A 12,405-nucleotide genomic window follows, 5' to 3' on the forward strand; every position below is an offset into this window, starting at 1 on the left:
ACGCACAGTTGGTCAGTTTTCAGTTTTGGAAAAGGGACGACTACGAAAAAGACTGGCGACTGACGCGACGTCTTCAGCCACGCCCCTGTCTCCCGATCGAGGAAAGTGACTCAGACTCACCCCACCTATCTGGAACTGTCTCGGAGGCGACCTACAAACTTCGGAGATCCCACAAGTCGACTTTAATATGTGAATGCGCTGATTGCCTCCGCTTTTTAATAAAATGATAACTTTTAGACCAGACAAATATTTCATTTCCTTTTCGACGCTGGCGACGCCGCAGACGGCGACCGGAGGCAGACCCAAAAACCGAAAACCAGAGCCCAGAATACAGAACCCAGAACCCGAAAGTCATCATCGGGCAGGGGGCAGGGCAAAGGCACCACGGTGATGACGGTGATCGCTCTGCAGCACAAATTGGAGACTGGCCCGAACGTATTTGCACCTCCGAATTCCGTGTGGGCAATCCTCACAAGAAACAGGCTGCACTTGTAAAAAAAAGTAAAAGAAGCTTTTCCTGAAAAAAAATACAGACAATATAATATAATATAATACAATACCATATAATTTTTGAAAACAGATATCAAAAGTCTTAGTAGATATTCGGGAAAGGATAAAATGGTTTCTTATTCGTCTATTTAGACATAGCCTGTCCTACTTACTTATAATACGGTATTAAATAGATCATTTTTTATTATTCTGCAGTAAAATCTTTGTTTTCTAAATTGATTTTTTATGATTTAAATATTTAAAGTAATTATTATAAAGCTAGCCTAGTTAAAAACTATTTATATCCCTTTTAAGTAATCCATCAATCTAGTTGATTTCTTATTTTTAAAGATTCTTATCAGCATGGCTTTCTATTAAATTAATGTTGATCATCGGTATTGGTTCAAGGAATCTGAAACCATCAAATATGTTTACATTTTATGTTATCAGATTCCTTGAACATACTGACACCAAATAAATAAATGTAATAAAATATTTTCGCGAGTGTAGACGGCGTTAGCGCCAGTCGGCTGCCAGTTGGTGAAGGGCCAAGTCCTCCTCCTCCAGCTCTTTCCCTACCCTTCCCCTCCCCATCTCGACCCGGCTAACAAGCTGGTTCTGCCCCAAGTTCGGAGTTCGTGCGTCTTTTTTGTGTGTGTGGCATGGTGTGGACGGGCGGTGGCAAGATCGTTTAGCAGCACAACGGCGCACTTCATTGCCCCAAGACTCTGCGCCCCCCCTTTCCCTACCGCTGTCCCAACCCCTTTTACCCCTCCCCTGGCCAAGGCTTTCCAGCCAAATTTGCTCGCAACATGTAGAAATTGCTGCCCATTTGTTCGTGCCCCCTTGCTGCAGTTGGAGCCAGGTCCAGATTATATGGCCGTGGCCTGGCGCCAGCTTTTGGGCTGCCCAAATGCGGCCTTTAATGAAATCTTGCGGTGCAGCTTGTTTTGGCCGCACAGTGGTTTTGGCAGCCCCTCGGGGTTCCGTTCCTGACTGCATCTCCTCATAATCTGGCCTGTGTTATTTAAGTCGTAGGGTATCCGGGTCCCAAGTGGGTCAATACTGACTTCTGGGGGAAGTTGGCCGGTGGTCTGATAATTCAGTTGAGTTCAGGAAGTCATTAAACTTAGATTTTACTAAGGTATTTTTAGAGACCTTTTGTACTGGTATTATCAAGGCACTATAACTTGTATAAAATTTTCATTGAATTTTCTAAAAATTATTATTAAATTTAAAAGATATCTGATCTTAACACAATATTAAAGAAACTTTAAAATCTAGAAAAAGTGTGGAAGTATAGAGTTTAAGACGTACTTTTAGTTTAAAACAAACTTTAAGTCGATTTAGATTTCTTAAGTAGATCTACACAGATATAGTTTTGATCATACGAGACCAAGAATACCAATTCCCTATAGCTCACACCATATTCGTTATAGCCCGAACCGAACTCTTTATATAGGGAGATGGAATCTCCTCTGCTGTTGGCGTTAACGAGACTTTTGACAGGTTGATTCATGCTCACGTCTCTGACTTGGCTTATTTGACCCAAAGTAGGGGCTGGCTGACTGGCTGACTGGACCCACCAAACAGTCTTAGCCCCAGATCCGGCATCAACCTCAACTTCAACTGTTTCGGAGCTGTCCGAAGCGACCGCCCGTCCATTTGTTTGTTTTTCTTATGCTTTCGGGGAGTTGACCAAGAAACAGCACAACGAAAAAACATTTTTATTAATGACCACAAGGGCCCCGCAATTGCAATGGGCGCCAAAAGGGCCACTTGGCTGGGAAGTTGGTTTGGAAGGGGATTGGCTGGGCGGGGAAACAGTGTTGGGAACTATTTGTTACAAAAAGCAGCTAAATCAGACATTGAGAACAGCGGAATGTGTGAATGACTCTTACAAGATAGATATAATTAGTGGCCTTTGGGGAAAAGGAATTGGTTTTAATGTAAATACTAGGCATGTAAACCTTGCTCTAATTGATCTCTTATTTGGTGTAAAAAATTCAGCGTAAAATGTTTGAAATAAATTAAGCATCACCACTATTTACTTTCTCAACAATAATTAAAAGAGTCTAAAACAAATTCCCCTTAAAATCTTACTTCTGTGTAATACATTTTTTATGGGGTAAGCTGTTAAAGTGCAAGCTACGATGGATATATAATCATGGTCTATAATAAATTAAAACTGAAAGAAAATATACATGAATCTTCAGAAAACCAAATTTCATTGTGCAAATCGGCACTGTTGTAGAATTATGATAGCGATTTTCTTGACAACTAAAAAGTATATATTCTTAGACAATGCACTATCCAAATTTTTGGTGTAGAATTGCCTGGAGTTATATTTTTTTTAGGTATACTAAAAATATGGATATCATAATTGAAGCTAGTAAAAATAGATAAAACCAGCTATGTTCCCGCCAAGTGGGCAACCCTGATTGGGAGTCATCCGTTTACTTGCACTGGGGGGCAGAGCCCAGCGCCAGTTTTGAGTATGTGTTGAAATGTGGTAATTTGTCTCGCTTAGAGACGAATGCGCCCGTCTGCCCCGCCAAGTGGGGCCCACACTGTGGTGGCATCGTTTCATTAATAAAACATTTGTTCGCCCGAAGCCCGCTGAACCCAGCTGACTGATGGATGTGGATGCAGTTGCTCCGGCCTCGGTCGGATCTAAGCTCGGTTTTCCATAATTCATAAATGCCAATGCCAACTGTTAACTCAACTACTGGTATTGAGTTTTTGTCAATAGTCCGGAATTAGAGAAACATCGTCGGAGCTTTTCCGCCTCCAGCAGTTCCAGCCCCCATCTGTGAGGCGATCCAACTTCTCCACCCCTTCACCCCACCCGTATTGTAGCCGGGCAAACAATAAATTTCACAGGTTAACGCGATCGCATAATGAGCCACGACGTCGTCCGAGTTGCAAACAAGCAAACAGCAGCGGGAGCAACGGATTCAACACTTTTTTACCCCCATCCCGTGATCTTGGTCTTGGTACGCCTGTTGGCCAGCCAACTGTTTGCCTAGCCGCCAGACGATTTTTTCAGGGAACTGCCAGCGATTCAATAGAATTAATTTACGCCTCACGTTGCAGGCACTCGCAACCTGCAACTTTTGTCCAGTAGCTGCCGTTGGAGAACTCGAAGTTGGAGCACCAGGTCGCCCCATCTACCGAGGTGCACGGGGAAAAATATCATTAACATAAAACATACTTTAAAATATTAACAAGTGCAACATATATTTTATATTCTTATAAAAGGTGAGGATGATATTAAAAGGATAATATTATATAAATAAAGGTTTTACTACCCTTTTATTAGTTATTTTAATAGATTGCAACAAAAACTCGTATTATTAAGAACTGATAAGTTTTTCAACAACCTTGTGTAATATGTGTAGAAAATCTAACAAGAACACTCATTATATTCTTGTTACCAAGGCGTTTACAAGTTTCTCACTCGATCTGTGAAATTGAGATGACAATATCAAGCCAATACCCCTCTCGGCGGCCATTTCTCTCCGTGTAACCACAACTGGTAGCTATTTATAAATGTTATCAATATGATTATAAGCAGTTGGAAAATATTTGTGTTCCAAGGTGTTAGAATGCATTTGCATAAACACTTGAAGCGTTGTCATGCCTCTCTCAGAAAGCAAGAAGCGAATCGAATGATAGAGCTTCCATCACCTGGCTGCCGTCCAGTCCACAGAAAATTCAATTACCTTTCGTCTCCAGCTACCGTGCGTGGAAAACAAAGCGAAATTAGTGGAAAAATAGGGAATGTATCCCAGACAGACAATAGGGGCAAAGGTAAATCCCATTACACAGCAGTAGCTCCACGCCTGAAAAGAGCAGGGCAGAGGAGATGTTACCACTTCACACTGGGCCATTGAAGAAGTGCGTCGAAGGACCCCTGACATTGCCACCAGGTTTAGACACCACCACTCCTCCAGGGGCTAGGAACATTGGACCTGGAGGAGCGGCAGTTCTTGAAAGACCCTACCAATTTGGCTTAAAATCACGGTACACTGATCAAAGGCAGCTGCGACTAGATGACGAGATGTCTGGCGAAAGTGCAGTGACGTGTGGACCGGGATGGGATAGGTCTCTACCGATCTAGCAAACGGGAGATCAGAGGTCGGGCCCCTGATGATAAGCTGCTGCCATTGATCTCACCTCCGCACCATCGTACCTGTGATCCATTTTACAAGCCAACATCGCTCCAGATATTCGACTGGCTTGTCAATTGGGCGGACAACGATATTGTTATGCTTATTACACCGACACAGCTACCGAAAGTAGCAACTCCCTCCCTTTTCTCCCAGAGTGTAGGAGTGCGGAGTTCGGAGTTCGTAGTTCTGACGACCGACCGACGGGGATTATCTCCTTATCAGCCCTAATCTCAAGTAGTTAATAAAGTGCGATGCTTTGTACTTTAACCGCGTCCATTGTTGGCCAGAAGACACCGCCGAGAGGAGAGGATGCTGCCCCGGATCCGCTGAGTGTGCGCCGATGCAGATAATCGTTTGTGGTATATGCCGAAAGATTTGGAGTACTGTCCAAAGAACTGAACCGGGCATGATTATCATAAGGGTAAAAAGTGGTCTCTGGTCTGGGAAAACATTATCTGGACATTGGAATGGAAGTGATACTGTGTTTTACAATATTATACGTTTTCCCATGGCTCTCTAAAAGTATATCAATTTCCATAGATAAAATCATATATATCATAAAAAAATATACAACTTTCTTTTATATATGGGTTACTATATTATTATTTGCCTTTCCCTTACATTCCTATAAATGTTAGTACAAGTAAATAATTAATTCAACTCAGTATTTGGTTTAAAAAGTACTGTTTTGATGGTTTTATGCTTTGTAGATATATGTATAAAGAGTAAGCTAAGAACAAGAACATAAAAGATTTATATAAATATAAATTTTAACATTTTTAACATTTTAAGCAAGGGTTAATCCAAGTGTTTGTTTTGAATACGTTGATATAATTTTGTCCTTAACCAAATTGTTATTCTTTCTCTTGTTTATGCTACATTTAAGGATCCCATCCCATCGCTGGCTAATTTAGGGAACGCACATCCTTCTCCCGAGATCCCCAGATAACACCGGCTATATCAACACTCTGATCCAGCTGCAGGATAGATAGATGCCACTTAAGCCAAACAAGGGCTCCCCCAGCCGAAATCCAAACAGATATTGTCAAACAGATGACAACAGTCCGTCGTCAATTGTCCCCAGCTTTTGATGGGAAAGGCGAACAAGGAGCGATATAGTGTCAACAATGGCAAAACGATGTTATCCTTTAACCAAGCCTCTTGTGGCGAACCCAAATCCCATTTTGCACAAACAATTTAAGCGAAAATTGTTTAAGCAGCAGTAAAAATAAACCACAAGATGTACGCATACGTATGTCTTCTATGTCCCCAGGTCCAAAAACCCATCTCAGCAAGAATGGAAAATCCTTTGAGCAAATCTTTGTGACAAACAAAACGGCATACATATCGTTAGGGAAATGAAAACAAACCGAAGGAAAATGGGATCTTTGAGGCTGCGACAAACTGTAATAACAAATTGCGCTTTGTTTCAATTATACAAGGATTACATGGGAACGTAAAATGGATGAGTCGGAGAAGAGGATCGATCTGCTCAGAGATCCAGAGAGCCATCTCAAGTGGTTCGTTCTAAGGTCGGCGGCGTCTGTCTGTACAATTTGCACTTGATTTTAAGTAGGTGATTTCTATTATGCGAGACATTAGCTGTCATACAAACGCCCTATTCAAGCCCAGGGGCCTGGAGATCTGATCTCATCCCGATCCCGATCCCAGTCGTAGTCGTCGAGCACTTGATTAGCATATGAGTGCCCGCATGGTGGCCATAAAATCTCAAGTACCCTGGTCATTGTCTTCGTAACGCCGGTGCCTCAGCCTCTTTTACAAGGAGATATGTACTTCAAAGTAGGTAGGATGGGCAATAAAACCGCAGGTCCTGCAGCTTTGCGCCGGATTTTCCAGCTATGCTCGTCAATGGCTGGGATGCGGGGAAATTCGCTGGAATTTCCTAGCCATCGGCCAGTTGATGTGCCATAAAATTATGGCGGCTCATAAAATTCATTAATCGCTGCTAAATGCGCGTCATTAGTCAACACGCGGCTTTGGTACTTCTACTTCACTATTCTGGCCCGGTTCTAACCTGGGACCTGGGATGGTTAGAAGAGCCGACTTTTCCTGGAAACACACCGCAGGCCGCGGCAACGTGTCAGTTAGGAGGACGAGGACGAGGACTAACGAGTTGGATTGCCGGCACGGAGGCGGGCCAAAGACCAGGAATCGGCGACAGCGCGTCGCGTGAAAATGGTGATTAATGCCTTTAGAGCGTGGATTTAATATGGAACACGATCCAGCTAATCAGCTGCCCCAGGTAGCAGCGCCTAGAATGGAAACTATACGTGGAAAGCCCCGCAACAAGTGCGATTGATAAAGCGAGTGGCGAGGATGAGGGTGGTTTGCTTATCAGCTAATGTTTAAAATCTTATTAAATCGAATTAATGATTTCCTTAAAAAATTAAATTAATGCATAAAAATTAAACTGCGGGTTAAAAAACTAGGCAGCTTTCTCAACCACAAGTTAAATTAAAAGTCAGTTTTCAACCTAGAAAACTTAAACATTTTTATTTTAAAACCTAATTTTCGTTTAAGATACGAACGAGAAACCGAACTTTAATCTTATGTAAAAATATTGTAGATTACCAGAATGGATAAATGTGATAGAAATAAGCATAGCATGTTTAAATAATATAATTCTAACAGTTAAACACATTTAATTTATTCCTCGTACTTAAAATAAGCAATCATACATATTACATGATACACAAGTAAACCCCTTTGCAATCTATAGAAATTAGTTTGAGATTCCACATAATTTCATTATTAGGTACCCTAATTAGGAGAGAATTTTCAGCATTTTCCAAGGCAACCTGTTAATTTCATTTTAATAACTTAATAAATGCAAGAAGTTTTCCGAGAAAAAGATTATAATGACAGTCAGAGGCGACGGAGAAGTCGGAGATCTAACCAGAGAGACGCGATTCCGGTCTACGGGGCTGCGCTTAAGACAAGCCACAGAAGGCAAACAAAAACCTCGGGAGGTGGAGGTGGATGAGATGGAAGAGAAGTTGGGGAGTAGAGAAGAGGCCTACAGCACCGACAACTCAAAAAATGTGTCTACTTCATTCATAAGATTTTTTAGTGGCGCCTGGCGCCAACATTTTTCACTTGCGTGCAGCAATCATCGCTTCGGATTGAATGAGTTTTGTGGTAAGTACACAGAAAATAATAATATATCTTACGATTTGATATGATTATTTATAAGGGTTTGTAAAAAGTTTTGTGAACTACTTACAGTTGGTATATGGTTTAAAAAATCTTTAACATTTGTATAAAACTATGATGATACACTTTATTGTGATTTTACAACAAAAGAGCCTAGCGAATAAAGTATATCTACAAATCGGAAGTTATAACATTGTATATTATTTATTATTACAATTTAAGTTCAATTTAATCCTCAACTTTTTTTTTCGGTGTATTTGAAAAGCTATACTTATTTGTACGGTTGTTTGGCTTCAGCTCGAAGCACTTGACTTGCAGTGCCAACATTTTCATTAAGTGAAATGCCCGCCCGAGATTATTGTTCCGTTCGAGTGCATCTGCTTGATTTAGCGTATCGCTCATAATTTGTTTTTATGGTTTTGCATTTAGATTCTCGGGCCTTTGGGCACGCGGCTGATAATTCTCCCATGACGCGGCAGCTGCCTCCTATTTTCGCTTATCAAGTTTTCGGTTTTGAATGGATTCGAAATGGAAAGTGGTGGCAGTAGCGCTAGCCCAGCTGCGGATTATTTCCGAGTGGTTCCTCATAGCGCGTGTCTAGTGGTGGGGTACTACATATATCGAGCACGGCCAACTCTCACACCCGCCCATTGTCAGGCTGACAGTGGAATTCCTATAGATACGGATGGCCCACACGATCGGGAAACGTTTCCATTGCGGGCATGTTAATTTTAGTACAAATTCGGGTAGAAAATAGCTGTGGCCAAAATGCCCACGCAAATATTTTCGATGCGGCATCGGCAAGTCATTGTGGCTATTAACAGATCGAGTGAGCACGAGCACAAGCATGAGTCGGAATTTGTGGGTCCCGAGATTTGAGATCTGAGATCTCGATCCGTGGACTTGTGGACTTGTAGAGCCGCTTTTGTGGGTCGCTGAATCGCCAAAGCCGCCAAAGTCGCCGTACGACTATTGACAATTTCAATTTGGGGATCATCCAGTCGGCCCGTCTGCGGCTGCTGTTAAATATTTTGTTATTTTCATATGTAAATCTTGTTTAACGACTCTGTATGAATTCGTGTGTAGTATGGGTATATTTATTGTGCCGTTGATTGAATATGCAAATGCATTTTCACACGTTGGGCCGCAGTCCCGCTTGGAGCCCGCTCCACTCCATCAACTTTGCCCATCTCCAGTCAGCAGACAAAGGCGCACAAACATCCCGAAGAAACACTAGGGCTTCTTTTTTGGTACCCAGAAGAAGGGTTCGCTGGAAGCTTCTGCCTCGGTTAGGTCTACCTACAGCAGTCACAGTTCCAAGCTCTGAACTTAAACCCAAACCCTGGGAGGTGATAATGGGAGCGAGAACTCCCTATCCCCAATCGCACTCGCTCGCACACCTCGTTTCAAAAATGTCTGATATAAAAATTAATATTCCCTAATAAATCTGTCAAAAGTTATGGTCAAATGCTTAGCAGCAAAAAGGAAAAAATGTATAAAGGAAAATAAGAATTAATAAAAAAGATATAAAAATGAATCGACAGGAGAAGACAACGTCGAAGTGGTAATACCCTATAAAATATATTATGGAATTAATAATCTATCCATTAAAAACACATGCGTTGATATTAAAAATACCGTTAAATTTTTTTTTTTAGTTTAGGGGTAGCACAGATGTCATTTCTTATACATGTTACCCAGTCACCTGTTTGTATTTTAAGTAACCTTCAGTTTTCATGATATACCGACTCTATAAAGAACTGATGTTATTTATAAAATTTTCCCAAACATGTATTTATAGATATTTTGATCTTTATTATGCTTATTTGTCGAACTTTTATCTTTACTTATCTATTAGCTGAAAATGTAAACTTCAACATGATATATTTTTACAATGCATATATTATATATTTTAATGTTTTTGAATGGCTTAGTGGATAACACTCTGAAAATTCTGGCTTACAAAGATCCTGCTTGCCCTCGAAATACCAAAACGTAGTTATCATTGGCCGTATAAAACCTTTTAGCCAAAACCTATTTGATTTTCCTAAAAACTGTTAATTTAAGGGTATCAAGTACAGGTCTGTGAGTGCCTTTCCTTCATTGGAGGGCGCGGCAGCCAGTCAGCGGAGTAGTGGATCTGACTGCCTTTTTCCCAGACATTTACCTGTCAAATGTTGCACTCGCACACGAAAATGATGGAGTGAAGAGTTTTAATTTTATGACGCAGCAAAGGAGGCAGAAAACCCGAGGCGAGAGGGATCGAATGATGGCGCCAAGAAATTAAGGTAACGCGCCACAATCAACACAAGCCCGACTGGCAGGATCTCTGGAATTCGGAGCTAGTCCTGTGAGTTGGTGAGTTGGCAGCCAGAAAAATAAAAAGGGTAATAAGCAAAGATGCCGAATGGGCGTGGGCTTTTTCTCATGCGTTTCAGACTTAAGCCATTAGTTATGCAGCTCGTTGGCTTATCTACAACAGTATCGATCTTGTTAGCCGCTATTAATTGGCTGTGAAAGGTCCGATTCATTCAATAAAAGTCCCCATAATGTAAATGGCTCAACACTTTCCCACCGCCGAGAAAATCAAGTCCATTGACATCCGATGCTGCGCATGCGTATCCCCGCATCTATTAAGCCCGATACCAGATACAAGATACACGATTGTATCGCTCAGATACAGGAGAAGAGCTATCTCAGGTCAGTAAATTGCCGCAACCGCAACGCATTCAACAGATTGGTACACTGAGAGAATATTCTAACTGAATTGTTAACGAGAAACAAGTCAAATAGATATAAAAAGGGATTTATGGGATTTGAACCAGAACATTTAACTTAGATTCTCTTTAAAAAAGTATTAAAAATGTACATATTTTCATTGTTATACTACTTCATTGTCGATACTAAAGCCAGAAAAATACGTACAGAAATATTTCTTATATAAGAAACCATAACAAATATATAGGAACATTTATTTCTTTCACTGCATAATCTTCCGATCGGCTCAGATCGGATACATAGTTAATTATGCTCCCAAAATGAAACAAAAAAACAAACTAAACATTTTTACGAGCGAAATTTGTAATCATTACCACATTCATATGCAAATGGGGGCAGCCGGCCACTACGTACAAGTATCTGTATCTGTGGCGGTATATCTGTATCTGGTATCTGTAACTCTCGGGTTTTGTTTTTTTGGCTGCTTTGGGCCAGCTGCTCGAACGGCAGCTACGCGTCTGTCGCTTCTGTGCTGTCTTGGCCTTTGTTTAGGATCGTGGGGCCCTGATTTTGGTGTTAAAAGTACCGTATTGTTTGCCGTATATAGCAACAACATGCTGTCCACGCCGCGATAACGAACTTCCAGACTCTAATTTATTAAAGACATTTTCCTGTTGTTGTATGGTGGCTTCTTCTCCCCCCTTCGCTGCCCGCCAAGGCAAACATAAATTTTGACTGCGACAAGTTTTAATTTCTTCGGCCCGCACCGTGGATCCTCCGATTACCAGTTTTCAGTTTCAGTTCCAGGTCTTCCCCCCTCGAACCCACAGCAGACCCACGAAACCCTCAAAAGAAATCAGCCTCAGTTCGGTAGCTGCTGAGGTTGTGAAAAAGCTTAAATTTTAATCAAAATTAGATCTTTATCTTCCGCAATTTATTTGCCTTTTAACAAATATTTTTCATGCTCTTTGTCCGCCGTGTCTCCTAATCTCGTTTGCTTATTTTTCTGGTCTTCTCGTGCTGTTTTTTTTTACTATTTTGTGTTGCCTTTTGGAACTGTAAATATTTAAGCTTTTGACGCCTCACATGGCTCGGTATTACTGGAGGAACTATGGAGCTCAGTGCCCCATTGCAGAGGTAGCATAAATTTTTCTCGCTTTGCCGCCATTGAGTAATGGCCGTGTTTTTGTTTAACTTTGCGCCATATTTGTTTGCCGCTTTGCGCTGTGGTGTGCGTGTCGTTTTCCACGAACCCCCCTTCAAAAAGGGGGTGGCCATGTGGGACAGGGGCGTGCCAAGGGGGGTGATGGGAGCTGGGCTGGGAGTTGGGCTGCACTATCTAGCGTGTAACGCGGTTGCCAGCTCCTCGAAGATTAGCATTTCGAACAACAAACAATTAAAGTTAGTCGGGATCCCAGACAGAGTTGGCGCCACAACGGAGATCTTCAGAAATTCCAGAATGGAAAGCTTAAATAAATATTTAAAAGGGTTAGTAACTTCCTTAATTTCATTGGGGTAAAAGGTTCTTATATTTGTCCCCATGGGCAACACCATCTTTAATCGTAACCTTTTCCTAAATATTATTAAAGAAATACTTTTAAAAAAGTTTTTTTTCATTGTTATAATGATATAACATCAAAAATGCTAGTTATTTTATGGTAGTTTTTTTGAAGATTACTATATTATTTGTTCCGACAATCAGTAGAATGTAAGGGAACATTATATATGTTACCTATAAAATGACAGAACGATTGAGAACAATTATCTTTTGTCTTTTGATTTTGTCCTATCATTTTCAAAGTATTTTGATTGCTTAATCCCTCCTTATGTACATTCCAGCACTCCTTTC

The sequence above is a fragment of the Drosophila suzukii genome, chromosome 3 (genome assembly GCF_043229965.1).
Source record: "Drosophila suzukii chromosome 3, CBGP_Dsuzu_IsoJpt1.0, whole genome shotgun sequence".
Lineage (NCBI taxonomy): Eukaryota > Metazoa > Arthropoda > Insecta > Diptera > Drosophilidae > Drosophila > Drosophila suzukii.